At 34.5% G+C, this 24,496-nt stretch overlaps 1 long non-coding RNA gene across 4 annotated transcripts in view; it reads left to right on the plus strand.

Moving 5' to 3' along the window:
• The window catches only part of LOC141497772 (uncharacterized), a 93,071-nt gene that overhangs the window by 59,562 nt on the left and 9,013 nt on the right, over nt 1-24,496 (plus strand). Inside the window, exons 4-5 of one of the 4 annotated variants that reach the window (XR_012471445.1) lie at nt 18,872-19,037; nt 20,374-21,670. The exons of 1 other annotated variant lie outside the window; for it this stretch is intronic. This is a non-coding gene — a long non-coding RNA (uncharacterized LOC141497772). Of the gene's footprint in view, nt 1-18,871; nt 21,671-24,496 lie in introns of those variants that run through there. 2 more of the 4 variants (XR_012471446.1, XR_012471444.1) reach the window with 2 other exon arrangements.

Here is a 24,496-nt window from a genome sequence, read left to right on the forward strand (position 1 = left end):
GGCCAAGCAGAAAGTGTCTAATTCAAAGTGTTATGTGATATGGGGAGAGAAAGATATTCCCTCTAAGGAGTATGTTAAAAATGAATGCAGAGCTATTGAGAATGCTTGAGGGATAATATAAAAGAAACTGATACTTCAGACACCAGAGAGGAGAAAGGGAGAAAAATCATGAGAATTGTTTTTTCCCCCCTTATCTGAGAAAGACAGTCATGGTAACTAAACCTTTCTTTGTACCCTCTTTGTTTATAGCATAGTGATTGGTCCATAGTAAACACTTAATAAATATTTGTTGGACTGACTGACTTAACAAATAAACCTAAGCTTCTAGAATGGAGAAATGGCAAACTTTTGACATCAAGTTGCCCTGAAGCTTTGTAATGTTAGAAACTGTCAGAAAACTATGTATATGTTTTTTTTTAATCTAAGAAAAAGTTAAATCTGAGTCAACTCAACATATAGGGAAGAATCAGAATTAGATAACATATAGGGAAGAATCAGAATTAGATGAAATAATTATTATTAATAAAGTTTAATGACAAAAATTATCAAAATTTACCTAGATCTTTCTGTTTCTTTAAATTTTGTTCTAAAATTTCTTTTATTAAATGTTAATCAAAGCTTAATAATTAATGATTTGCCTTTTTAACTTTAGCATGAAATTATGTGTTTGTAGAAGTGTTACTGATAAAATATACTTGTAGTATTCTTTCTTGGGGCAACCCAACTAATGGGATTGCAAAGTTGTCATGAAGTTATCTCATGTAATTGTGGAAGTTATCTACATCATAGGTATAGTACCTAAGAAGAAATAAACATGATTTGAAGATCTGACTTTGGAAATCATCTAGGAATTGATGGCAAAGATCACAGGGGTCTTGAGGAGAATGACAAAGTTCTGAATAACCTTAGTAAAGAATTAGGCTGATACAACACAAGAGACAAATAAGGTTTCTGAGCAGATGAAGGTTAGAAGAGAAATTTGTTTAAGATGAGGTTATATTGTTTTAAACTTAGTTCTTCAGTAACCTAAATTGAACATTAGTAGCTTTATAGACAGTTCTGGGGAAATTGGATCATTCTTTTAAGGACTAGAGCATTCAAACATGACATGGAGAGATTCATTCATTCAATAAAATGCCTATTATGTTTATAACATTGTGTTAGGCACTGAAGATTCCATACTTGGATGTATGTATGTAATGTGATGCAGACCTTTCACTCAAGGGAAAAATCTACTGTCTGTCTGTCTGTCTATCTATCTATCTATCTATCTATCTATCTCCCTGTTCCCAAACACACATGCCCCATGAAAAATGGAGTAAATACAAATCCTGTGAGAAATTTTTAAAAAAGGAGTTAGGACTTTTAGCGTTAGGTAAGGAGAGAGTACCAACCAACAAATAAACTTTGTTCCCAGAAACAGATAATACTCCCTAAAGAGATGATAGTCAAAAGCGAAACAATGAACCAGAAACCATCTCTGAAAATAAACAAGGAAAATCGTATGAACTTTCCACTGAAACATGGAAAGAACTATTAGAAGCACCCTAGCACCTCCCCCTTCCCCCCATTCTGAGGCAATATCCAGATTCTATTTAAATAGCAAACATACCTGAAAGGAAAGAAGAACTTCTTTTCTTCTGATTTCTAAATGTAAGGAAAGTGATTATGTGACATTCCATACATTATAGGGAAGATAATAATCTGTGAATGTTGAGAAGACTCTGCTCAGGTTAGTCTTGTTAAAAGAGAAATCATTAGGGGCAGCTAGGTGGTTGTGTGACCCTAGGCAAGTCACATAATTCCAATCCACTTTACCGGCCCCCATCATTAACCATGAAATTGATACTTTGTCCAGATTACTATCCAGCATTATCTATCCCCATTTAAGACAATTATCTAAAAAGAGAGGTATGGGGTTTCTGCTGCCTATTTAAGCAGAGTAGTCTTGAGTTTACAGATCCCAAATTACTCTGTGTCTGTTTGGTCAACAATAGGTCTCAGACCAAGCCCTACTTGGTCATTATTTGGGCCCTAAGTGAATGTAAATAACAACTGTTTTTGTTTTGATCAGAAACCCTGGTTTTCCCCTTCTAAGCTGACTTTTTTTGACTAAGATGTAATTCTTTGCTTCTCCTTTATTATCTACCTTAATCTTGTGGATTAGCTTTTATTTATTTTATTATGAGATCTGGGAAAGACCCTAGCTTTAAAAAGGGTGCCAAGGTCTCCAATATATCTACAGCCATCTTCAGTCATCTTAATTCATATCTGACCACTGGACCCAGATGACTCAGGAGGAGAAAGTGAGGCTGGTAACTTTGCACAGGGCTCCCTCACTTAAATCCAAGTCACTTGCATGTCCTAGTCTTCTTCAAGAACGAAGTACAGACAATAACCACAAGATTAAATACAGCAAAGGATATGCTAAAATATAAGGACATACATATGTGTTCATTCAGAATCTAAATGTACTAAAATCACTAATTTGGCATTCATGAATTCATGATCATTTCAGATGACCTTTATAAACTCTTAATTAGTCAAATAAGTCCATGTTGTTTATGTTGCAACTAACATGACCATTAAAACTGAATGTAGAGAAAAATTGTTAATCAATTTGAGTTGGAGTCTTGGCAAAGACTCCAACCATTTTGATCTCCTTTGGTGGTCATCTTACAGCTTCTCTTGAATGTGTTTTATCTTGGTCCTTAGAGTCACTGATTTTGGCAAGTGCTGAGGAAAATAAAAGCTAATGGAGTTTTTCACCCACACTAAAGCACACACCTTTCTTTCAATTACAGAAATTGGGTAACAGGTATATTTAAGACCAAGCCCATCCTGGAATTATGACTCAGTCACTAGCCTTGTTCAAATGTTCATCATTTATTTTTGCCTTAGTTATTTCCATAGCCTTTTAAGTCTAGCATATTTCTAATCTAGTCTACATAGAGTAATTTAATTGATTTTTTCTTGTCATGTTACTCTTCTATAATAAACTTAAGGGGCTCCCTTTTATCTCTAGAAGTAAATAAAAATACCTCTACTTGTCATATAAAACCTTTTACAACCTGGTCTTAACCTTACTTTGCAACCTTATAACATGTTGCTCCCCTTCACAGTGTCTATAATCCAGTTAATCTGCCTTTTTATTTTTCCTTATATACTTTATTTCCCATCTCTATGCCTTCACATTGGTATTTTCACATGCTTGGACTGCTCTTTATATTTGCCTCATACAACTCCTACTTTCCTTCAACACTCAGTTCTAGTACCACAGTTTTCTTCCCACCCCCATTGCATACCACACAGCCTTCCAGATGGCACTTAAGAAATGTTGAAAATAAACTTACCTATAATAAAGATGGAAAAAGTAGCATGACAAGAAAGTTTGGATTTCTTTCAGAACCTATTTTTGACTACTTTTTTCCCATTCCTGGCACAGTATTCTGATATATATATATATATATATATATATATATATATATATATATATATATATATAAAATCTTCTCTTACAGTTGGTAACTGAGAAACATGATATTAAGGTAGGAAAGTACATAGTTAAGTCTTTGTATAGGGAATGTTGGGAGGAAGGAAAGACTCTATAGTCCTTCTGACTATGCTAAGCATGGATGAATGATGAGGAACACACAGAGAGAGGTGACAGACTCAGGTCGCTATTTTTTTCCCCTTGACTTTACGTTTTTATTACAAAAGTTTTCTTTTTCTTTTTTCTTTTCCAGTGGGGGAGAGAGATAGGAGAGAGGCGGGGGGGGGGTGTATGACTATTAATTAAGGGAGGGAAAGGAGAATGGAGGGGAGTAGATACCTGCCCACACACCAACCAGCCAACTCTACTTTCTTCAGCACTCTTGACTCCCAAGAATGCACAGACAAGCTATTGAGACTACTGGGCTGGATTGTTAGAGTTTCATTATTTTTGAGCAGTTGCCCTGCCAAGGTCCTTGCTACCAGTGGAGGTCTGACTGTCCTGAGGCGTGTCTGCAGCAACTCTGTCTGCAGTCCCAGAGGGAGACACTAAGATCCAATAACACGTCCCTTATGTAACACTTGAATCTTTTCACCTTTCAAATTTTTGTGTCCATTCTTTGGACTGGTCAACTGGTGACAAGCAGGCTGGCAAGCATAGCAATGTGTAGTCTAGAGGGAAAATGGTTTATAATGTGGCATCTTCCTTTTCCCTCCTAGTGCTACAGCTCTCTCTCCATCAGTCTCAGGGACTGGAACACTGATTCCTAATAGGATAAATAGGACTCAAGTCAGCATCTGCCTGGATATTCTGATACATGAAGAGAATAATGAAATTGGAATTAAGAGATCTGGGTTCATATACTGCCTCAGGCAAGGCAGCTTGGTGTCCCAGCTCTGGAGTGAGGAAGTGGCTGTTCATTCGTTTTTCAGTCATGGCCAACCCTTTCTGACTCCATTTGGGGTTTTCTTGGTGAAGATATTGGAGTGATTTGCCATTTCCTCTTCTAGCTAAGCTTATCTGAAAGAGGGTAAAGGAGAAGTACCTGCAAAGGAATATGATGAAGCACAGCTGGGAGGGAAATTTAGCATGGCTGGCCTCTCCCCCAAAAGGAATATTCAAAAATGAGAAGGCAACTGGGCAGAATGGTAAAGGTCAATCAATCAGTCAATCTTTTAAACTCTTAGATATTTGTCCAGCTACTCAGTACATTTCATCTGGTTTCCTCATTATTTTAAAATGAATCTTTGATATTCCTGTAGTCCACCTTTCCATATGTTGGAAGTAGAGGATTAACAAAATCAAACCATCTCTGAGTTGAAAGGGACCTAAGGGACTGTTTAGTCCAATTTGTATGGGAGTAAGAATACAACTCTCCAATGTATCTGACAAGTTGTCATGCAGTTTTTACTTCAAGACAAATAGTGAAGGACTTGCCATCACTCTCTGAGGCAGCCCAATGTACTTTTGGGCAACTGCAATTGATAGGGAGTTTTCATCATTTTGTGTTTGGAGGTAGTGCCATCCATAGAGTACTGGCCCTGGAGTTAGGAAAATTTGAGGTGAAAATTGTTCCAAGACACATTCTAACTGTATGATTGGGGAAGTCACTTAACCTCTGTCTATCTCAGTTTCTTCAACTGTATAATGGTGATAACAATAGAATCTACCTTCTAGGATTGTTGTAAGGATCAAATTAGATATTTGTTAAGTGCTTGGATCAGTGTCTAGAACGATCCTTTCCTCCCTTACTGACTTTTGATGTTTATAAGTCAATTAAAATGTTATCTGACCAGAGTAGAATTTAGCAGAACTGTTACTTCCCTAGACATGGTTTCTTAACAAAGGCCAAGATCACACTGCCTTTTTAAAAATCCATATCACATTGTTGTCTTATATTGAGCTTTTAGTCCATGAAAATTTATCCATCAACTAGTATCTAATTAAGTCATACCTCATTTCATCCTTCCTGAAGTAGATTATTTTTTAACCCAAATATAGTCCTTTATAATTAGTGTATTAGTTATCTCTCCCAGTCTTTTACTGTCTATTGGTAGCTTCTTGACAATGGCAAAAAGCAAAGGGCTAAGCTCAGACTCCTGTGGTACTTCAAAAGCATTTTTTTTCCAAACTGTTAAAGTTCTCTTAACTATTCTTTAGATCTGAATTTGTTATGGTATTAGCATTATATGGTCCCCATCACTCCATATGTTTTACAAAAAAAGAGAACATTTGTCAAATCCCTTGTTACAATTCTAAAATTCTATTCTATTACGCATATTTATAGTAAGTCTCTTTATCCACCAAGCTGTTAACTTTGACAGAAAATCCAGCTAGTATGTCATGACTTGTTTCTGATAAAAACATTCTGATTTTGGGAGATCATTGCTTTCTTTTCTGGTTGCCTTCCACACTTGGAGTGTGTCTTTTGTTGTTGTTCAGTCACTTCAGTCATGTCTGAGTTTTTGTTACCCCATTTGGGATTTTCTCAGCAAAGAGTAGTTTCCTATTCCATTCTCCAGTTCATTTTATAGATGATGAATTGGAACAGGGTTAAGTGACTTATGTAGGGTCACACTTCTAGAGTCTGAGGCTGAATTAGAAACCAGATCTTCCTGACTTTAGGCCAGGACTCTATTCATTTCACCATATAAGCTGTTCAATAGGAGTGCATAATCAGGGAAGTAATATATTTAAGAATTTTACTTGGAATTAAAGTCAATCTCACTGGCCTGTTGTGTTTCCCTTACCCTGGTATCAGACTTCATTCTCTCATAGTAACTAGTATTTATATAAGAATGGCAAAATGCTTTATATATTTATTTTTGCATTTAATCCTCAAAACACTCTTGTGAAATAGGTACTCTAATTATCCCCATTTTACAGATGAGGAAACTGAGGCAAAAAGCGGTTAGATGACTTGCCCATACTCACACTGATAATCTGAGACAAGTCTTAAAATTCTCTTCCTGACTTCTCCAGAACAGTATGAACCTCTGTGCACTACTTTAGCAGCTAAACACCCATACCTGTTAGTCTTTTGGGCACAACAGTCTGTAGTTTATCTGGGACACACACTTGAACTCATCAAAGACAGCTCAGTGAACTCTTATCTTTATCTTGACCATCACTTCCTGTTAGCAGATTTTTGCTCTGTCCTTTTCTAGATCATTATCTTGGATAATAATAATCTTTAGGATTGATGTCCATAAGAACAAATATATACTTGGTTTCTGGGTAAGCACAGAATAAGATAATGAAGTAATCAAACTTGATTTTTTACCCCCAAGACTTGGGATCTCATCAGATTAGGGAAACCCCAAGAGGAATTTCCCCTTTATTAATGCAAATCAGCAACTCGCCAGGGAACAAATCTTAGAAAGTCATCTGGAGGTAGTGACAAGTTAGAAGACCTGCTCAGAGTAACATAGTCTACATAGATCCAGGGCAGGCATTCTGGACTCCAAGGTTCTCCATTCATTATGTCATGTTGCTTTCTTGACTTAGTTTTTAAGAATTGCTTAAAAATAGCAACAACAAAACCAGTAAAGTAAAATAAATATTTCTTGCAAGCAGTTATTTTGGTGTAGTTCCTGTTTCCCATAAATTATCTTCTTATCTGATCTTAGGATGATAATGTTTAGAGCCTCTGTTCATTATCTTGGGGATTCCTCTGATCAATTGAAATGTTCTCTCCAACACAGACTTTTAATTATCTTTTGGAAACTGGGTCTGCAGTTCTCTTAAGACTAGGAGACCAGCTAGGGAGAACTAATATCTTTTACATGCCTTAATATCCCATTAGACCATAGGGGGATTGCTAGTAAAGTGGTACTCATAGTCTTCTGATAATCTAGGGTAGATAATCTTTTTTATAACATGGATCCTTTTAATAGTCAGATGAAAACTATGAACCTCTTCTCAAAATAATGTTTTTAAATACCCAACATAAATTATCAGGGATTGCAAAAGACTTCAATTATATTAAAAAGTATTTTTACATCCAAGTTCACTTGATCCTCTGAAATCTGGGATCCCTGGTTAAAGAGTCTAGAAAGATACTAAAATACACACTTTGTAGACCCTAAGCCCTTTTAGATATTCATTTTTCCCAATTGATGCTTTTTCTTAAAAGTTGTTTGATGTATGGATATAATAGATAAGATCAACTGAGCCTATCAGTTTGTTAACATATATAATAAATAGGAAAAGGAATCTTTGCTTCCACATCCTCTTTCTCTTTCTCTTTCACTTCCCTTTCTCACTGTAACTGCTATTTCTGTGGTTCCCTAAGAAAGGGAAGATTTATTCTCAGTAAGTCATATACTTCTGTTCAACAGGATTTGTATTTAACAAGGAACATCTTTAAAAATATGGTATCTTTAATTTTCTATCTTATTGATAAAATAATTTTCCAGGAAGGCAGTAAGTAGGCAAGCATGATAACTCTTTAGTACTGTGGGAACTAGAGTAAAATGTAATTAGGAAGTGTTTAACAAAGTAAGTAAATGTGCATTAAAACACAGATAAATATTAATTTGAGGTTTCTAAGTCACTATTTCATCAGTCTATTTCTGTTTGAGACTGAAACCACTGAATAGTGGATAGAGAGTTGGTTTTTGGAAGGCAGTGATTTATGTCATGCCTCTGATGAAATTTGACTGGGTGACCTGGGCATCTCACTTAGCAACTCTCTAAGATTACTGGGTAAATTGCAGAACAGATGATCTACATTGTTAAAGGGAATTTCCTCCTGAGTATTCTCTGTAACAATGAAATTACAGATTATTCAGATAATTAGTAAGGTAGATGAAAAATCTCTGAGGGACAGACCTGATTTGTGTTCCATCTCAGGTATTAACTGTGAAACTCTAGGCAAGTCATGACCTCTCTGAAACTATTTCCTTATCTGAAAATAATACTTTCAGTACCCACCTTGATCTTGTTGGATAAAAAAGTAGATGCTCAATAAATGCTTATTAAATGCATTTTTTTCTTTTATTATAGTTTGCCATTGATTTTGAGGCAGTTAAAAACCATAGTGTATAATATATATATAATATACATATATTATATATATACATATATATATATATATATATATATATATATATATATATGAAACATATTTGTGTTTAAGGTAGCCAACTCTAGGGCAGTATGAAGGGGATGAAAAGAAAAAAGTGTAAAACATTATATAACTTTATTATATATTTACAAGAAATGGAATAGTAGATTTGTAGTTTCACATTGTACTATCAATTTTTTTGTCTATTCTATTATGTTAGGAAAATGCTTATTTTATTTCTTAAGGTAAGAGTAAAATAAATAAAATAAAAAAATTAACCTTGGCCATGGTAAATTGCATTGAATCACTAGGTAGGTGAGTAGCCTAGAAATTGATATTTGAAATTCCCCCCATTAACTCTCAGATCTCCTGGCCTAAGTACTCTTCAAAATGAAGAAATTACTATTGATTGCTATCTAAAACCTTTCCCTATTTAATAGTCCATGATCCACAAATTTAATTTTTCTCTTACTTCTTTATGCTCAGAGTTTGTAACAACTAAACAATCTTGGCATGTCTGAAACTAAACCCCTCCCTGCCACCTGAAGCTATCTCTGCATCTTTTTGGAGCTTTTGGGTCTGACCTGTGATTTCATGATCTGACCTGTGATTTCATTGGTAAGGGTACTCCCAAAGAAGAAACTGCATCAATGCAGCTTCCACCTTCTCTGCAAATTATCTATTTTAAATATTGGCCTGGCCACTATCTGAGACCTGAAGTGCCTGGTCCAAGGTCATTCAGCCAATGTGTCAGAGGAAAGACCTTCTGACTCCTCAGTTGGCTCTCTGTTCACTATTTACCTACTCTCTTCTCTACTTGTTTCAATAAATCTTGAGTCATGTCTCTATTTGAGGTTAGGTACTAGACTTTTGCCATTCCCTCCTCCAGCTCACTTTACAGAGGAAGAAACTGAGGTAAATAGGACTAACTGACTTGTCCCAGGTATTATAGTTTAGTAAGTATCTGAGGTCAAATTTGAACTCAGGTCTTCCTGACTCCAGCACTCCATTCACTGTACCAACTAGCATGCTGCCTGATACATTATGTTTATTCATTGCCATTAGCAATACCACTATTCTCAGTTCATCTAGGCTTGAAATCTGCCATCTTTGAACTCCTTTATCCAAAAGCCAAATTCTATATCTTCTATTAGTTTTCTTTCCATTTTCCCTATCATGAGTCTAGATTCTTGTTACTTCTTTTCCAAACTTTTAAAATAAATTTGTAACTGAGCTCTCCATATTCAGTCTCTTTATTTTCTTATTCACCCTGTCTACCATACTAGACTAATCTTTCTAATGTGTACTTTCTAGTTCCATTTCTCAGAAGTGTCAGTGATGATTCATTATTTATGAAACAAAGTCTCAAATATTTCTTGGCATCTAAACTTGGTATCTAAAAATTTTTCATATGTCCAGTTTAACATTCTTATTTCTGCTTTGCTTAAATTATTCTCTGTCATTGGAATACTTTCCTTTTTTGACTACTGAAATCTTTCCCATCAATCAAGGTTCAGATCAAATGAAATATTCTCCCTGAAGCTATCCCTAAGTCAACTTGGTCATGAATAGATTTTAAATAAGTATTTGTTGAATGAATGAAGAGCAGGAATCACAAACCTTTATCTTTACCTGATTATCATATTTTGATTCATTTAAATTAAAGGATGTAAGAAAGGGAAAACAAAATTTAAAAGATTTATTGTTCTTATAAAGTAGATTTATTATTTCTCATGTACATACATATCTAGAAATGCTGAAACATATTAAAAGACCAGAGTATCACTATTCTGTTTGAAGGTAATTTTTGCTTTTGAGGACAAAACACAAATAAAGTAAAATGTCTAGGTTTCAAAATGAACAAAGTAACAGCAGCTTTAGGTATTTCAAAAGTCTTAGTGTACTTTTAAACTTTAGTAAATTTAAAACTGCACTATGACTTTTGGGTTGACCTATAAAATTAATTATGAATAAAGTTTATTCAATTCAGTTCTACAGGAATTCATTTACCTCCAGTCCTATATACTTCATGTAATATGGACCTTCCAAACTCTTATTCCTCCAAATTCCAAAGAAAAATATTTGAAAAATCATTATTGATTTTAAAATTAGAAGATCATCTGGTCTAATCTTCCTCATTTTGTAGACTTGAAAACTGAGAATGAGAGGATCTCTGACTAGCTCAAAGTTAAACAGTTGTCCAGAGGCAGAGGAAAGAATAAAACCAGTTTTCTAACTCCCAATCTAGAGCTCTTTCCACTATGACATGTGACCTTGGGTGACTTCTTTTTTGGGGCTATCTGATGGAAATTTCCTTGGAAGAGAACACAGTATTTACCAGACTTCAAGGTCCTGTTAAGTGGTCAGTGCCACTTCACAGCCAATAAAAAAAAGAAAAGGAGTCAAACTGTCATTGAAGCCAAGAAATCAGGGCAATATTTCATCCTAGTAAAATGTTTGAAAGCTCAGTCACTGTAACTGATGAGTTACAGTTTTCCACTTACAATTGTCCTAAAAGAAGATTTATGTAGTTTTGAAATGGTACCTTTTTGTTTTTTAAGATTTTTTTTAAAGTACAGCAACACAAAATGAGGGCATAATGCCATAATATTGATATATATTCATGTATTTGGACCCTTTTCTCAAGCCATTGGAAAAATGAAGGAAAATGTTAATATTGCCCCATAGCATGTGCCATTTTTCTTAAAGGAGAGACAGTATGAAGGAATTTTTTACATCCCCAGGGTTGCTTAAGACTCACTCATTTGAGGGACAATGTTGCCCTCTAGTGTTCTAACTCAATTCCCTTTTGCTTCCTTCTGTGAAGGCCTCAAGAGAGGCTGCCTGTGTTCTAAGTTCCATTCATTAGCCCACAGGAGAATCTAGTATGGAGTGATTTCAGTTTCCATAAAAGAGAAAACATTAGACATATTTTCTGTTTATCTTTGAACTGCCATATATATTCTGTATTTTCAGTGGAAGAAAGTAGGAAAAAAAGGACCTCTTCATAAAATTGAAGGAAGTCCTTTATTTGAATTTTAAATCAAGTTCAAACATGGCAGCCAAATATCTTTCTTCAGTTTTGACACTGTTATGGGTTGCTTAGTATTTCTCATTGCTATAGGTTGTTAGCTTGTATCTTGTATATATTTCACTTGTTACTTAAACAACCCCCCCACAAATTCCTCATGTTAAATTACCTATTGTCTGTCTGTCTATCTATCTATCTATCTATCCATCCATCCATCTACTTTCCATCTGTTTTTATCAATCCATCTATCCATATCTGTGTGTGTATGTGTGTGTGTACACATTGGAAAAAAGTAACAATGTATTTAACTTAAATATGTAAATTCACATTGTCATATAAGCTATTAGAAATGTACAATCTAGGAAGAAGTTGACAGCTTCTTTAAGTTAAAAAAATCCTATATTTGCAATATTTATTCATTGTATGTTCTATGATTCCCTCTGAAACAAAAGAAGCTAAATGTACATTGAAAATAGGGGAAAATGAGCTAGAAACTATGGCTACGGATCCCATTATTTTTGTAAAATGCTATGCTGTCATGGACATATGATATAGTACCAATTATATGAAAGTCATTCCTAAATTTTTAGTTATTTTTTCCCCCTGTTGTTTGTGAAAGGAACTAAATAAGTTGTTTATTTGTGGGGTAAGAGGAGCAACATTCTGAATTTATTACACATATGTACATATGTATATATATATGCATATATAATTTAACCATAACTGTAGTTATAGTTAAAACACACTGACTTTGAACTTGATAAAGTAGTTCAATAGTAAGATGGTTCAGAATATGAGTTTTTGTCTTTATAGGCAGTCATCAAATTTTACAATGGATTTTCAAAGCTATCTCTCTACCCCTTTTATGATCCAATTAGATTAAAAGACTTTTTCTTATTCATTTGCAGCTCATAATGTCTACAGTATATCCTCATTCAATGTTTTAGCTAGTCTTAGTTAAGTGTACCTAAGCAGCAGGTAGAGGTGTTGGAAGCCTCCCAGTAAAATTCAAACAATTCCCACAATTGAATAACCTTTTCTCACTAGACAGTAGTTGGGCTAGATCCATAGTTAAATAAAAAGGGAACTGGGCCACATCCAGAATTATCACAAGATGTAGTCAATATGGTTCCCTCAATTCTCCACACCAGTGGTTATGCTGACCAGAAATTCATTAAGATTGATTCAAGGAATTTTTTCATAATTGTAAATTTCAGACAATCTATATGTCTTATCTGAAAACTGACCCTGTACTGGTCAATTACATATTTTTACTGTTCCCATGATTGAATGCAGATACTTAGGGGCAATGGGATACCTCTTTTTTTCTGATTTCAGGGAATTGAACCTGTTTGCTCTATTCCTCCTGACTTGGAAAATCCCCAGTCTTTTATCCAATTAGAAATCAGATTACCTAATTTTGTATCCTGGCTAATTAATTTTTTCAATTAATTGGCCTCTTTTTTTGATGCATAAAAATCTGTCTCTCTCTCTATTCAGGATCTAGTGCCAAAGCTGATGATGGTCCAGTTTGGTTGAGCAATTGATACACTTGAGGGAACCAAACTGATATGCTCAGAAATTCAGATCTTTGTTTTCTCATTCATTTAATCTTTCACCCCACCATGCAGGTTTCAAAGACTGTTGGCTATTGTTCATATGCCTTAATGAAGATTCCTCTGGATACTGATCTCTCTGACACTGTTAAGGGCATACCTCACAAAGCCTGAGACATCAAAGTAGCTATACCTACATGTTAAAAAACCCAGGAATCCTGTTGACCTTGTTCCATAGACTAAGTTTGCCTCTATGCCTTTTCCTCATCCTATTCTTCCATTCAAGAGAAGAGAAAGTACTTTGGATTGAAAACTGTAGAACCCTCAATTACAGAGGGTTGAGAATGACCATTATTTCCTTGGTAGTCTACACTTCGGTGATTAAAATAGGGAAGCAGATGGAATACCCATTATAAACTTCAATGAGATTCCTAACAACTGAATCCAAAGCCCTTGACCAAAAAGGCATGCCCAGCTATTGTTGGCCGTGGCACAGCTATAGTCTCTGCCAATCCTGGTTTCTGACTTGGATGAAGTTCTTGACTTATTTATTCCTAAGAGAACAGGTTCTGTCATGGTTTTTTTGTTTTGTTTTGTTTTTATTTTGAAACTCATTGATTTCTCCAAATTGTTCTAGAAAAAGCAGAAATCCTTGTTTGGGAGACAACATAAAGTCTCTTTTTTTGGCTTTTTGTGTCTTGTTCTCATAGAGCCTTGGGTATCAAAGTCTCTCATTTCTCCCAAAGATGAACCCCAGATTGAAATATCACATTTTTAAAACAAAAACAATGTCTTCTCAGCAAGCTAATGCCCCTAGGCTTAGCCTTTCTTTGAAGCATGTCTTATTGGTCAAACGTTTTGGATTCAGCTGCTTAGGAATCTCATTGTAGTTTATGATGGTTATTCGATCTGCTTCCCTATTTTAATCACCAAAGGGTAGACAACCAAAGAGATAATGGTTTTCTCAACCCTCTGTAATTGAGGTTCTACAGTTTTCAATCCAAAGTACTTTCTCTTCTCTTGAATGGATAAGTAGGGTAAGGAAAAGGCACAGAGACAAATTTGGTCTATGGAACAAGGTTATTGTTCTTTCAGTCTAACAGTATTCCTGAGTTTTTCAACATGTAAATATAGTTACCTTGATTCTCAGGCTTTGAGGCATGCCCTTAACTAAATATTAAACTGTCATCTTTTTAATAGATGAGGAAAATGAATAGTCAGAGAGCTGATGACATGGATATAGTCATGTGACTGGTAAATGGTTGAGTGGGTTCTTAAATCTTTTCATTCCAATATATCATACTTAGAAATAAGTGATCTCCCCTCTATTTAAGACCATAAATAAAATGACCATTATTAGAGTTGTTCATTCTTTGACAAATATCATGAGTCTTGAGTTTGAAAGTTATAAAGTATTTCAAAATACTATGACACTTCTTTTAGTGACTCAAAATGGCCATTAAGTTTATTATGAATGTGGCAAATGTCCATACACCATGAAGTGGTTTGATTGGACATTTGCCAAACATTCCAAGAAAATATCTTTCAAGGATTTTTTTCTTCTTAAAATACTTTTAAAAATAATCTATACTAAGTACTCACAGTAGTTGTTAAGAATAAATGTGATGAATAAAATTGTCTTTTATCAAAATATATAGTTTTGAGTTTGGCTTTATTAAAAAAATCCTGCCAAAACAAATGTCTTTTGGCTTTTGCATATATACAATAAACATTTTCACTTACTGGAGAGCAATGGAAATTCATTCATCTAAAAGATTATTTCCCCCTTTCATTCTAGTTTTACTAAAAGAATGATTAAATAAAATTTTCTTTGGTATAATTCACTTGAATGATGTCCTTGGGGAAATTGTAAGGAGGTGAAATGCAGTTAGGAATATTGTATGCTGCTTATTTGCAGAATAACATCAAAACGAAGGCAACTAAATTGGAAGTATGCTAGCATGCAAGAAAGAAGAGAGATAGTCTAGGTTAAGCTGATTAACCACTTGTGGCTTAAGGCTGAATCTTACTTCAAATTCTCCATGCAAGACATGTGTTTTCCAGGACCTCTACAAGATTAAAAGAGATGAATACTTTTTGGAGTGGCTGTTAAAGCTGTTAAAGCACTTAGCTGTGACTCTATGAAACAAGTTTGACTTTGTTATTTTGATGCATCCCGGAGTTCAGGGTAGCTCCTACAAACCCCCTCAAACATAGGATTCTTATGCATAGTTTCCCATAAATTCTCCATAGGAACACTAGTTTACTTGTGAGAAATCACCTGCTTTTTTCTGGTTTCATCTTAAGAGTGCAAATGTAGAGTGGTCATCCATTTATTTTCTCTCATTTTTGGTAGATCAACAATTCAACAATCTTATTGCCCATTTTGGTCATGCATGTCCTCAATGAATACAGCACAGCTTCTAACCCTCAGTTGGTCGACCAATAAGTCCTAGTACTTGGAAGGCACTGAGCCTGATACTATGGATACCAATATAAAAATGAATGTGTACCCTTGGGGAGCTTATAGACTCTCGACTTGCCCTGTCCTCCTTTTACCTACCATGTGTTTTTCTCTTTGTACTCTGTACTTCAGTGATCTATAATTTCATCTACTGGTATATTTCCTCTACTTGTACAGATCACAATTCTTCACATCTATTTATTTATTTATTTGTTCGTTAGTTCATTCATTCATCTATCTATCTATCTATCTATCTATCTATCTATCTATCTATCTATCTATCTATCTATCTATTTTGCTGTAGTAGACTGTCTTCATAAACTGATATGTCATCAGTATGAGGTTGACCTTTTGGTGAGGAATCTCTCCATCCTTAGCTAGGCTCATGCCTCACCAAGTCCATGGTCAGAACTGGTCTAGTTTGGAAGAAGTTGTCAGAGATTGTACCATGCTAATAGGGCTTTCAAGAACCCAAAGGCATCTTCTTACCATGATGAGGAAGCAGAGGCTTCCTAATTAGAGATTACTAATCTGTGATTAAAAAGACAACTGAATAAGACAAAAGGATATATATTTTTTTTACTTTGGAGCCTATTTGACTTGAAAGCATCCATTTAAGTTTTGTCCCTAAGCTAAATTTTATAAAGGTTTCCCCCTTCACCTCACACCTGCTGAAATGTTCTTGCCTCCTCCTCTATCTTAAACAAAGTCATGCTTCCTGGACATTTTTCTCTTTTCTACTGAATTGTATTAAGATCTCTGCCAAAGGCTTTCTATGTAGTTGCAGTATTATTTATAAAATTCAGAGTTGAGTCCATCTGTTATGAGAAATTCTTCCATAAGTTTTATTTTGCTTTCTGGCTTTTGAGCAGCTATTGTTGTTTTTAAATATCTATACTACTCTATTTTGTATTTGAGGGAAGAGAACAAACTTTTTTTCTAATAGGGGGCTTGTCTAGTTTTAGTGTACTGATATGGGGAAAAATATGGAACAAGGATATAGGTTAGCTTATGTGAGAACCACCTGGGATCCATGCTATACTTCATACTATACTTCTATATATATATATATATATATATATATATATGAATTCATGCTATACTTCAATATATATGAGGTGGAGCCAGGCCTTGATCTGCCTTGACTTCAGACTGAACATCAGTGATTCCTATCCAATGGGATTTACATTGATTTTAATATTCTGGAGTAAAGGAGTAAACCATATAGTAAACCATGACTACATATAAATGATCCAACACTGAGTAAAACAAGCAAAAAACTTCAGGTACCTTTGAATACACCAATCATGAGTAAGGCAGACAAAGCTACATAAAGGAGATGGATGTTATAATTCATTTTCTTTTTGGTTATTGAACCTATGAATTTATTAAACACTAAATATTTATTTTAATGTATCTCCTTATTCTCTGGAGAAAGGGCCCAAATCAGATATGATTTTCTCAATACTCAGGATCCAAACAATTCATTACTTAATATCTTTTCTAATTCCAAGTTTACTTGGCTTTTGTTACTCATTTCCCCATACTGCAGATGACTGTAGAGACAGTGTGGTTCAAGACTTCCCACTGACATATACTGCCTATATGACTATGGGCTTATTTCAGTATTATCCCAGGAAGCTTGCTAAGTCTATAAATTACAGATGAATTGCTGATCTGGATAGGAGAAGAGAGTTTCCTAAACTTTTGGTCTCAGCTCTGAACCAAAAAAAGCAAAGAAACAAATGCAAATTCCTAGTTCAATCAATTTAGTAGGAAAAAATACATTAATGATTATTAGGTATTATGTATACCTGTTACCTTCAATGGTCTGATTATGAAGGACCAGTTGATAAGAAAGACCATAATCACTTGGACAGTTATGACAATATTTCCTTAAGGCTTTTTGCCATTTTCAGCAAGATGAGGGGAAAAGTCTGAAATCATTGTCATTTGCTATATCCCCTCTTTGTAGCTCGAAGAGATTGCTAATAGCCACTATTCCCAGCACATTCTTTTTTGCCCCCATCCTCTTCCCTACTCAGGGACTTGAATTCTCAACACTTTTCCTTTCTCTCCTTGGTGGTTCCATCAGTGTGGGTGCTACCTCTACTGATAGTGAATGTAACTCCTATACATTATCTTATCTTATTCTTGTATCTGTCCTATATATCACAGAATCTGAATAATAGAATTGGTTGGGAAGGACCTTACAAATTAGGGTGTTTCCCCTCTCAATTCTTGATCTGCAAACTATAATGATATCAATATTGACTTTGCTTTGGAGGGAGAGTGTCAAAGAATATTATTTTTGCTTACTCTAGATTTCCTGGACAATAACTTTTTCCCCAGGTTACTGTTTTCCTATTCATACTGTTTCCCCTCAGAAGAATATATGTTTCCTGAGGACAAGAACTATTTTGATTTTTGATTTTTATCCTCAGTACTTAGGACAGTCTTTGGGGAAACAGGAAATGTTTAGCAGAGGCTATTCATTCTGGTTCCTTAAACTCAGTATAATATAGTATGGCAGGTTGTTCATAAATATTGCCTTTTATTATTTTATTGATCCATGATTAGTTTGCTTTCTTTTCTCCTTTTCTGCAACTACTTGGGGAAAATGAAAATTCTATTATTTTTTTCAAGAATTTTTTTTGCAAGGCAATGGGTTAAGTGACTTGCCCAAGGTCATACAGCTAGGTAATTATTAAGTGTCTGATGTCAGATTTGAACTCAGGTCCTCCTGACTCCAGGGTCAGTGATTTATCCACTTAGCCACATAGCTGCCCCAGTTTTATTATTCTTTGAAAAATTGATATCCCTGATCTTCTGCCTTTCCTGAACTTCTTTTCCAATTCTGCTACATTCTCTCTGTTACAACTAATTGCATTTTAGTTACTGCCTCTTTGGGCTCTGCCTCATTTATATGTATTCTCCTTTGATACTATCAATTGTGAGAGCTTATGGAAAATTATGGCAAAATTTAGTTGACCAGAGAAGTTCATCAGTATTGACCTCAGCTTATGATGGTGTACTAGCCCAAATTCTGGATAATGGACAATACCCTTGAACTTTCCCAGTCATCAAGCTAAGCTGTTTGCTCCCATGCTTTTTAGCAAGATGTTTTCTTTGAGGCCTTCATTGAGGATGAAAAAAAGCTTCAAGGTTAGTCATGAGTACTAACTTAAATTATTTAACTTAAAAAGGTTACAAGTCAGGGCAAAAGAAGGAGAATTGATATGTGACTTTTTGTTCACAGATGACTGTGCATACCCTTTAAGGCCAAGAAGCAACAAAATATGGACCAATTCTCTGCTAATTTTGGTCTGATGATTAACACCAAGAAAAGATAGGTTCTCCTCCAGTCAGCACCAACCATATAGAACCATTGGTTACAATAAAAGGAGAAATTTTGAATGCTAGGGGTAAGTTCACTTTTCTTGACAATATACTTTCCAGGGATATACATATTGATACTGAGGTTGACACAGAGCAAACTTAATGTTTGGGATACTCCAAAAGGAAGTGTGAGAAAGAATTATTAGATTGTCCATCAAGCTGAAGAACTAGAGTCATTGTGCTAACTTCATTATTGTATCCTGTGCAACTTGGATGATAAATCAGTGCCTTGCAAGGAAATTCAATTGTTTTTTTTTATTTTTTATTTTTATCTATTTATTTTTAGGTTTTTGCAAGGCAAATGGAGTTAAGTGGCTTGCCCAAGGCCACACAGCTAGGTAATTATTAAGTGTCTGAGACCGGATTTGAACCTAAGTACTCCTGACTCCAGGGCCGGTGCTTTATCTACTGTGCCACCTAGTCGCCCACAATTCAATTGTTTTCATTTGAATTTTCTTAGGAAGGTTCTGAAGATCACCTCGCAAGATAAGGATACTAAGGTCTTTTCTTGAGTTGAACTCCCAAGCTTTCAAACTCTATACAGAGAGTGCAATTTGGATGGACTAGCCATGTTGTTTAAATGCCAAAGTACATTTGCTTAAAAGATTATAATGGAGAACTCACACAAGGCAAGTGTTCACATGGAGGTCAGAAGAAGAAATACAAGGACATTAAAGATTTCCCTGAAGAACTTTGGAACTGATTGCAAGACATGGGAGACACTGGCATAGGACCATCTAGTATGGCATACACTAATCCAGGAAGGTGCTGTGTTTTATAGCAAAGCAGAACTAAAGTAGCTCAAAAGAAACATGTGATTCACAAATTTAGAGATATCTACACTCTAAATGTTCTTAGGGACTATTTGTGTCTGACTTGTGATAGAGTCTTCTGAGCTGATATTGATCTTATTGGTCATAGTTAGACAAACTGTTCCTTGATCCCATCATAGTGGTGTCATTTTGACCCTTGCCAGTCATGTAATACAATAACAAATCAACTATCTATTCTCTTTTCCACATGCATTGATAATTTTTAATAGATGACTAAAGATAACTATTATTCAGAGTAGTGATTTTGTATTTCGGTCATGTTGCCTTGAAAATAGGTTTATAAGATTTATAATGTAACCTGAAATAGCCAACAGTAAAAAACTAATATCTTTAATCAAGGCAAGGGAGTTGTAATTTGGTATTGCCACATAGCACTGAAATACTAGAATGCCCAAGAAGGACAATAGGGAGGGGAGCTCTCATGGGAGGTATAGCCTCTTAAAGCTATTAAGTTGTTTTGTGTTAATAACTGAAAATCCATAGAGAAGGCTAGGAGTGGTTTTGATAGTCCAACTTCCTTATTTTACAGATGAGGAAACTGAGACCAAGAAATCTGAAGTAATTTACCTAAGATCACATAGGATCAGTACTTATCCTTCAGCTTTTGATCCAATGTTATACACTGCTTCTACAAAATATGGTACAAGTGATATGGATTATGAAGTGATACATCTCTTCACAAGACTTCATTGAAGAGTGTTGTAAATTGAGATGGTCAACTCTAAGAATTTTCTAATCAGTCAATGGAATGAGTCAATGAATTTATGAAAATAAGTTTGAGATTCCAGTGATTCTTTTTTAAAAAGTCCAACATTGTGAATTTTAAGCTAGCTTTTGAAATTTGTAATAAACTAGCAGGATTTTATTTGAGTATTATGTAGAAAATTCTCATCTATCAAGAGATAGTATACTGTCTTTCAGAAATTCATTTTATATTTCACATTTTATCATTAGGTTTGCCTTTCTCTCCTTAGACTGCCTTTATTTTCATTATCCATTTTTCTTTTCTCAATCTTTAGGTGGAGACAGGAAATGACTTTTTTTAAGCATTGGTCAATCATCATTAGAGAGCAGATCTGGACTCTACATATTTTCTGTATGTTTTCTTTGTATATTCTCAATTTCAACCTGCTTTCCAACTTCCATTTTGCTGAAGAGAATGAGGAATTTTTCCCCTTCAAAATGTGTCTTTGAACTTGTCTCTTGGCCTTGAGCCTAGGATTTATTCTTCAAGCTGAGTATAAGGGGCAACCTATTCATCTACACCATTAAAAAACTATTGTGGGGTTTGGCTGAGAGAACTAAGAAGGAATCACCATCATTATTTAAAATGTGTGGTATTGCATTTGAGTGCCTGGAGACCTAACTTATTTTATAAAGCAAAGGAGATATGAAATAAATATATCTCCAGGTTTGACAGTTCACTTTTACTTGCAATCTCCCTTGTGTTTCCAAAAGGGATTTTGTATACATTTTCTACATAATATTGCTGAATCACTCAGTTTACATTTTCCAATGCTCCTTGAGGTTTGCAGAAATTTCTTGTTTTCCCCAACTTCCTCTTTGACCTTGTTTTATTTGGCTTTTTGAAAAGGATTTTCATCTCTGTATTATCAGTCTTCTACCATCCTTTTTCATTTAGGAATTTAGGGATAAGGAGTAGTAAAAGAGAGCTTTATGTACTTGGTTTCCCCATTATACCTCCCTCCACAATTATAGTTAATGTTATTATATAATTTACTGAAATTTGGTATTCAGGATTTTTGCTTCATCACATTTTTCTGGGAGGTCAATGAAGATTCTCACAATGTCTCATCAACTCAGTCTTCAAGGTCAATTTCTTTGGTTTAGAGGGATCTTTATCCCAAAGAGATCAAAGAAAAAGGAAAAGTATATATATATATATATACATATGTATATATATATATATATATCCTATATATATTTTATATATATTTGTGGTGCAGTGGATAAAGCACTGGCCCTGGAGTCAGGAGTACCTGGGTTCAAATCTGGTCTCAGACACTTAATAATTACCTAGGTGTGTGGCCTTGGGCAAGCCACTTAACCCCATTGCCTTGAAAAATACAAAAAAATCCCAAACAAATAAAAATATAATATCAAAAATTTTAACAGCTCCTTTTGTGTGGCAAAGAATTAGAAATTGATTTGTGGTATATGATTGTGATGATAAGCTATTGTGCTAAAACACATGACGAAGGGAGATAGTTTCAGAAAGGAAAAAATGTGGCAAAACTTATATGAACTTATGCAAAATAAAGTGAGAACCAGGAGATTATTATGCACAATAACAGCAATGATATAATGATGATCAATTGTGAAGAATTGGCTACTCTGCTCACTATAGTGATCCAAGACAAATGTTATCTACTTCTTGAGAGAGGACTGTGAACTCTGAGTGAAAATTAAAGTATGATTTTCTTTCATTTCTGCTTTATTTTAAGATTTGGCTAATAAGGAAATATATTTTGCATGATTTCACATGTATAATTGATATCATATTGTTTACCTTCTCATTGGATGAGAGAGGGATGTATGGGAAGGAGAAAATCTGGAACTCAAAATTTAAAAAGAATTTTAAAAATATGCATAACTATAAGTTTAAAAAGTATTAGAAATATATGTTTGTGATAATCTGTGTGTTGTTTCACATGGATGGATTGAAAGGAATGAAACTATTAAATCTTTCTTTCCTCAGTGGCTCCTTTCAGAGTTACTCACAATGGTTGACATTCTGCCTGTGATAGATTTTCCCCTTAAGGTCTTCTTAGTTATTCACTCTATATTTCACTTTTGATTGCACCCATACATTCATGCCTCTGCACTGTTTCTAATGCAACACAAAACTTTCCTCTGGAAACCAGATCTTTCAGATGTGCTGTAAATTCATATCATTTTTGCTTCTTATTTTCTGTTGTCTCAATCTTTCCGTTAAAGTTGCTTTTTTCTTAAATAAATAGAAATTATGGCACTTGAATGGCACATTATGTTAAAGTTGAAGTGTCTTTCATGAAACCATGTCCTTTAGCTAAGGACATAAGTGTTCAGTCTAGCTACTAGACAGTACAAGTTATAATTCAGTTGTTAAATCCACACCTACCTTGTTACTCTTGCCTTTAGCTTTATGCATTTTTGTCCTTTTTTCTAGATATACTATTTCTTTCACTAAATAAAGGTCTCAGCAGCTTCAGTGAAGAACAAAACTTACATTGGTTTTCTTCTTAATTATGAAAACATAATTGCTTTCATTTTAATGGACATTCTCCTTGAAAAATGATATATATTTGATTTTGGACATTACCAAAAAAGGTGAATTAGTATGGAGGAAGGAGAAATGGAGAGAGATTTGAAACTGAAAATAAAATTTATAAAAAATGAATTATAGCAATTTATATGATCCTTTGGGGTTTGCAAAGAACTAATTTGTGTGTTTATATATATGTATATATAAAATATGTGTGTGTTATCTTATAGTATTATTGTATTATAATAGAGGCAGCATGATCTGAAGCTATAGCAGTGACCTGTGAGTTAGGAAAATATTGGTTCAAATCCTACCTTTGCCTGGAAAGAACACTCAACTGGTCAGTCTTCTAGGCAAATATCTGTTGCAGAGAAGGTGGAGAACTGCTTTGGTAGAGGAAGTTTTTTCACTAAAAGTAGCCAATACCAGTGAAATTGTAGGTCTGTAATAAAAAATACTTATGTTTTTGAAATACTGAGAATAACAGAGAGGAAGTGTAAATTCACCACATAGAAGATCAAACAAATTGGGAAACCTGGAATCTAATCTTAGATCTGCAATGAACTGAAATATTTTTTGACAATTTTTTCCTTTGGAAAAACCTGCCCCATCTATCTTTCAATGTACATATGAGGGTAAATGAGGTTATATGTGTATATACATATATATATATATATATATATATATATATATATATACATATACACACACACACATATATATATATATATATATATTTGGGGAGGGAGGGATGGGGAGAGAGAGAGAGAGAGAGAGAGAGAGAGAGAGAGAGAGAGAGAGAGAGAGGTTTTATTTTGATAGAATGGCACTGATATTCAAGAGTTATTTAGGAGACAAATTTAATGTAATAATAACTATATTAGATTCCTGAGAAATACACCCTTGAGATTAAAAAGTTTTGAGTATTTGAAGTGTTATTTCATTAAGTGATGATTTCTATTGTACAATCTTTACTTCTTTTAAGAATTCAACAATACAATTCAAAGAATATTTCTAAAGCCCCTCCATTGTGTATGGTTCCTGAGTCATAAGGGATAAAAAATCAAAATGAAAAACAAAATATACTCTCAAACAGCTTATTCTGCAAACCATTGACTTTTTAAGGCATTATGTTTTCATTACCATCTTTACCATAGTTTAAGTTTTCCAGGTGGGAAATACTTCATACTACAATAACTTGGTGAAGAGCAAAGTGAGACCCAAGAGTCAAATCTTTGAAGCAAGGGCCTTTTCCCACTTTGGGAATATATCTTTAATATAGATTCCTCTATTTTCCTGTGGGCAGGTTAGATTTAGCAGGCTTGAAATGAAGCCTAAAAATAGAAATCAGAATAATGGAACTCGAGGACAAGGTAGGCAAAGTCAA

Source organism: Macrotis lagotis, chromosome X (assembly GCF_037893015.1).
Source record: "Macrotis lagotis isolate mMagLag1 chromosome X, bilby.v1.9.chrom.fasta, whole genome shotgun sequence".
NCBI classification, from domain to species: domain Eukaryota; kingdom Metazoa; phylum Chordata; class Mammalia; order Peramelemorphia; family Peramelidae; genus Macrotis; species Macrotis lagotis.